This window comes from Trachymyrmex cornetzi, unplaced genomic scaffold (genome assembly GCF_001594075.2).
Source record: "Trachymyrmex cornetzi isolate Tcor2-1 unplaced genomic scaffold, Tcor1.1 scaffold1303, whole genome shotgun sequence".
Lineage (NCBI taxonomy): Eukaryota > Metazoa > Arthropoda > Insecta > Hymenoptera > Formicidae > Trachymyrmex > Trachymyrmex cornetzi.
Window position 1 is genome coordinate 6,771 of NW_017295877.1, and position 6,786 is coordinate 13,556.

A 6,786-nucleotide genomic window follows, 5' to 3' on the forward strand; every position below is an offset into this window, starting at 1 on the left:
AGCCGGTAGTATTTGAGTAAAAAATTATTGAAAACTAATTTTTCGACAATTTTTAGTAATTAATATCTTGTTAGCTATTACGAAAATTGTAAAATGGCAAAGGACTTTTTTTTTCAGTTTAGTCCATTTTGCCCCTATACAAAAGATTTTTCATTGATTATCAAACACCCTGTATATTCTGTGTACTGTATATGAATAAAAAATATTATACACATATATGTACATTATATATCACAGAAGCTTTATGTAGAAACTATAAATATATTTAAAAATATAAAACGATTAAAAGCGAAATAAGTATGGTGAAAATGCTCCCACGGCTTTTTGAATTGACCTTTTCTTCTAAGATAACTTTTATAAAAAAATTCTTACATATCAAATTTTATATATATAAAATTTTCTATATGGAGACGTGAATAAGTTAGAGCAAAAAAATTATGTTTTTATAATTTTTCGATTTTAGCTTACAATTAGTAAAAATTTAAATAAAATTCTGAAAAATCAATTACACCTAGATATCAATGAGGATATTTTTTTTGTTCTTTTTTGTGCGAATTTCGATTCTAAAAAACTGAAAATAATTTTTAAACATTGTTTTCATTCTGATTAAATTGATCTATTACTTAAAAAAAATTGCACGTAAACCTTTGTTCAACTTCGTACAAAATATTTTTTTTTTCAGATTTTTTAAAAGTTGGGCCACATTAAAAAAAAATTAAATTTACATTCTAGTTTTTTGAAAAACAGCGATACAAACCGTTTTTATCAATCTCTAATGTTTTATTTATCTATAAAGTTCCATGTTGAAATTATTTCATTTCTCACAGTCATTTTATGTTATAACGTCTTTTGACACATATCGCATTATTGCTTCTTTTTATTTCATTTGACTGTTAAATCTTGACTGCGTTTTTATTGTTTGACTTTTTTTTTATCTAAATTTGTAATTTGAGCTCATATTTATTAAAAACATATATTCATACAAAGACCGAAATTCACTTAATAGGACGCTCAATAATCATTGTGGATGACTAAGAGTACGGTTAATGCGATGCTGCAAATGCTTTGAAGCGTATTTTAATTGGTCAGTTTGTAAAATTCTTTCTTCTAATTGGTCTATTAAACGCTTCAAAGCATTTGTAGCGAGACCTTAACCACAGTCTGAAATTTTCGCCATATAATCAAATATGTACACATTTGTCTACGAATGTGGTACATATTTAATTATATGATGGAAATTTTAGTCATCCGCAATAATTACTGAGTATCCTACTGGATTTCGATCTTTGTATGAATCTATGAAACACAAAACACATGAACTTTCGAATATGATACAGTAATTTTATGTATTTTTTCTATTTTATATTTTTCTTATTATAATGTATGCATAATGACTAATTTTAAGTTATAATTTCAATTTTAATGTAACATTGATAACGACCTAAATGATCTGATCGGTGTCGAAATGTCTGTAGTATTTATGTTTAATATGTTGATCTTTATTTTTTGAAGATTAAAGTTATTGTTTCTACTCGTAGCCTTTCTTGTCTATTATTGTTAACCATATTGAAATGTTTTGCAAATTGAAATGTTTTCGCAAGTTGAAAGTTAATGATAGTTAAATTATTTTTTAATTTTTAATAATTCCATAACATAAGGTTTTCATTTTACATATCACTGGGTTGGAAGGCAGATTCAATTGATATTTATACTAATTTTGACAAACGTCGGTATTTAATCCTCATCGCTATCGTTATTAATTACAAGATAAATTTCTTTTGTAGTGAGATTAGTCAGAATTTCGGCAAATACTATGTGATTGCCCTAATGGTAAACGCATAATTGGATGTTTTTTTCGTATTGCCGCTGTGATATATTATTTATCTCATACTCGATATCAATAAAAAATAATAAGGCTTGCCGAAATTCTAACTAGCCTGTTCAGAAGAAGTTTATCCATAATTAATGATGATAGCGATCAGGAATAAATACGAATGTTAGTCAAAATGAACATAAATATCAATTGAATCTAAAATAACTGCCTTCCAACTTAGTGATTTGTAAAATGAAAAATTTATATTATGGAATTATTAAAAATTAAAAAATAATTTAGCTATCATTAACTTTCAACTTGTGATTAACAAAACATTGTAACGTGGAATTTTATAGATAGATAAAATATTAGAGAGTAAATATCCTGTTTAGGGGAGCTTCCCCACGATCTTAACCTTGACATGTTATCAAGGTCATGACTCTGAGTAACCTCTAACAGGTTTTAGCCGTCGCTCGTTATTCGTTAAAAAGTTATTAAGAAGAAAAGTTCAAAAAAAGATCTTCTATTGTATTCTATAGAACAAAAATTCTCTGCTTTAAAATAGATTTCCTGCTTTAAAAACAAAAATTTTTTTTTAAAACGTTATTTTCTTTAATTTTTGTTTTTATATAGTAACGCATAGAGGCGCACGACTTTTTTCACGCGAAACGTAGAAAGTCGTGCGCCCTATAGCAAGAGGGGAGATGGAAGTCGCTTTGCGTGGAAGTCATGCGTCCCTAAGCAGGGGGGGAGATGGGATGAGAGTCGCTTCGCGTGGAAAGTCATTCATTTCTCAGCAGGGAGAAGGTGGAATTAGAATCGCTTCGCGTGGAAAGTCGTACACTCAGCAGGGGGGAAGTAGGGTGAGAGTTGCTTCGCATAAACAGTCGTAAAATATATTTTAAAGCAGGAAATTTTTGTTCTATATAGAATAAAATATAAAAAACATAATATACAAAGACATCATTTTTCAAATTTTCCTTCTTAATAATTTTTTAACGAGTAACAAGCGACGGCTAAAACCTATTGGAGGTTACTAAGGGTCATGACCTTGACAACATATGTCGGGTTCAAGGTCATTGGAGGGGGTTCCCATAAACAGGACATTTACCTATTCTTCGTCTTCGGATATTAGTGGGCGATCCCGATTGATCACGGCTCGATTGGACACCAACAATCGTGCGGTGCCATCTGTCACAGCGACCGGTGCCTAGGAGCTTTGTAGTCTCAAGCGCTGTGAGTGGCTCGTGTCCAATTGAACCGTGTCCAACTGGGTGCCACCCGGATATTAGTGGCTCGAGTCCTCGTTATCGAGGTAAACTTGGTCAGTCGTTTTCAAGATCCCTCCAACCTTCCACAGGAAAGACAATTGTGCAAACCGCACGAGCGAAAAGTAACTATAAGCAGAAAGAACATCAGCGCCCACTCCCCCCTTCTCAAAAAAAACTCCAGCTCTCCAAGCCCCGGCCGCAGTGACAGATGGCACCGCACGAGAACAGAGGGGGAGAGGAGATGGAAAGAAGGAAGAGGAGGGAGAAGTTACATCAATAATTGTAGAGACTTATAGAAGGAGAGGAGAAGTCTGCACATTTTAACTTGGGGATCCTCAAGCATAGGAAAGATATTAGTAGAGTTGTGAGGAAAAGTTTTCTTAAGGAATTTGCAGAGGAGCAAATCTGCCATGAGATAATAAATAGTAAAATATCACATGATTGGCGTCCCAATCAATGTCAAGGATCACCACAAGAGCAAGCCGGAGAGTCATATTTTTCCTAAAGAGGCTGTGATTTAAGTTGTAATGATTGGTTCGAAGCCCGTTGATCAGAACAATTTTTTGTCGGTTGAGAGTCTTACGGTGAAACCAGGTCTTGGTAGAGGAGTCAGCGTACAGGGTGTACCAGTAGAATCCGGACAAATCTATTTTCTAAGTTTTCAGAATTATTTATTTTAATAAAAAATAACAGTCGTATGAAAAATATTCTTATGTTTAGGTTAGGGCGTCCCTAAAAAACTATTTTATTCAATATAGCTCCTCTCTACTTCGATGACCGCTTCAATTCCGGAAGCGCGCGCATGCCTTTGCTAGAATCTCCTTGTCCATAACCGCGAACAACGCCTCAATAGTGGCTTTCAGAGGCGCAACGTTGAGATGTTGAGTCTTGTTGGAGTGTCGCTCAATCACGCTCCACACATAATAATCCAGCGGATTTAAGTCCGGGCTATTAGGAGGCCTTTTTGCGCCTTTTCGATAAGATTAGTAGTCCTTTTGGTCTTCTCTCTAACCTGAATCTTATTCACCGGCGTATAAGAGCCTTCTTCGGACTCTTCGGAAGCCGCGTAGCGACGGGCAATATCGTAAACTTCGGGTTACCGAAGAACTTTATTATTTCAGGCACGGTGCGTCCAACACGAAGACTTAACAATGGCGGCTCTCCGGTTATATCCCGGACACTTCTTAACCAGCTCGGCCATGACGAAGTTATGTTTTTGTTTCCAGTGGATCAGGCTTACTTGAGTATCGTCTAGTTGCCGGCTGACGAATTATTATATGGCGGGAATTTTAATTTGAAAATTGTCCGGATTCTACTGGTATATCCTGTATAGCGAAGCGTAGTGTTGGCCAGTGGATCTTGCAGCGTCCTTGAAGTATCTATTGAAACGAGAGTTAGAGACTCTCGTTTTGTTGGTCCTTAAAATCAGATCAGTGGATGGAAGCCTAAAATTGCCTCTACCGCCTTCAAGGGTGGCTTTCTTGGCAGCCTTATCAGCAATTTCATTATCAGGAATACCTCGGTGAGCCGGTATCCAAACGAGGAAGATGTCACTGCCTCTGTCTAAGGAGGCAGTGAGGAGGCGTTTGATCCAATGGATAATATAGTTACTGTTGATAAGCTTGGTGGAATTAATAGATTCTAAGACGCTTCTAGAGTCAGAGAAAATAACCACCTTGGAGTATCCTGTATTTTGGATCAGAATTAGAGTCTGGAGAATTACCCAAGCCTCGGCCGTAAAAACCGTGGTATCTGTGGTAAGCTTATACTTGAAACTGACACCCAGCTCCGGTGAATATGTTGCTGCCCCAGCGCAGCCATGCTCATTCAACTTAGATCCGTCGATGTAAAAGGTGATAGCCGAACGCAGACTGACAGAATTGTGCAGAAATTCCTGTTTAACGGAGCAGTCTGGCTTATTCTTTGTGTCTGAAAGAATTTGTTGAAATCCCGCTCGCCAGATGAAATCTGAGTAAGAAGTTTCAAAGGCCGAAGTGGAAGGTAGATTTAAAAAGGATATCAAGGATATATTTATTAAGGATATAATATTTAAACGAAGGCGAGGATGAAAGAGCACAGGATTTTTCTTCCGGTGTCAGGGTTCTCTCTATGGAACGGAGACTGCGCAGAACTATGCAATTATTCCTAGACAATGACCTTAGTACAAATCTCTCTGTTACAAGAGCGAAGTGAAGTTTAAGAGACAGTTCCTTGGCTTTATACAAAACAACATTGATAGGCGTGGATTGCCTATAGCCAAGGGCAATTCTTATCGCTTTATATTGTAGCCTTTCTAATTGTAAGAGCAAGGGTTTATTTTTTTGAGTAATATAAAGATTTGACAGCCGTACTCAATGGCCCCTCTGAAGACAGCTCTGTATATTGTAAGTAGTGACTGGAGATGTAAGCCCCACTAAACAGTAGCAAACGATGATAAGACGTAGATCAGAGATCTTCTTTTTTTGATGATCTGCTTAATATGGACATCTCCCTTGAGCCTGCAGTCCAAAGTGATGCCCAAAAATCTGATATTAAGTACCCTCTCCATCGGACGATTATCTATGTAAATTCTTAGAGCAGAATCTTCATTAGCTGGTTTCCTTCTCTTAGAGAATATCATCCATTTGGAATTGTTCGATAACAGTTTCAATCCTCTGGCGGATAAATATGAAGAAATTATTTTTAAAGAAGACTGAACATTGTCGAGCGCCTCCTTGACCCTTACAGATGACGAATACACAACGATGTCGTCAGCATATTGAAGAAAGAGAGTCCCCGGATGAAGCTGAAGATCTAGTTCTCGGACGCTAATGTTCAAAAGCAGTGGATTAAGCGTGGAACCCTGGGGAGTGCCTTTATGAGCGTGGCAGGTGTCGCTGAGGCGTCGTTCCTCTACAAAGTGAATGTTTCTTAGGGTGATAGTGTTTTCGACGAATTTACGTAATCTCGCAGGAACTCCAATTTTTCTGAGCTCCCAAAGCATCATCTCAGGGAGCACGTTGTCAAAGGTGCCGGTGATGTCGAGGAAAACGGCAACGACGACCTCGTTGGCAAGGAAACTAGCATGTATGTTATTTGTGAGGTTAACCAGACTATCTGTGCATGATCTGGAGGGTCTAAAGCCCTTCTGCTTCTGAGATAAAATCGCTTGTGATTCCACAAGTCATTGAAGTCTTAAGTAAATAATCTTCTCCAAGATTTTTAGAACACAGGGCAGGAGCAAAATCGGACGAAAACCAAAGTTGTTGGCTTTGGGTATAAAGATTATGAGGGAGGACTTCCAGGAATGCGGAATGACTCCCTCTGCTAAGAAGCGGTTGAACTCAATAGAAAATCTTTATATTTTTGTTGCAAGGAAAACAGCATAGTATAGCTTATTTGATCAAGTCCGTGAGCAGAGCTTTTCCTAGCTTGGGCGAGCGCAAGGTTAAATTCATTGGTAGAAACAGGACCATCCAAATCTGTAAAGACCTCCTTCAGGTGATGTCGATCCTCTGAGAGCATATATTCCAAGCTTCTGGTGTTATCTGGAGGACAGGAGGGAGGGCAGATTTTATTCCTTACCAGCATTCTCAAAAAGTGCACGTTGATTGTAATCATCTAAAATTGTCATCTAAAATGACTGGTTCCGTCTTTCTAAGTTACGTCTTTTGAAGGTCTTAATTAAGCGCCAGATGTCCTTGGTAGGCGTCTTATGGTCGA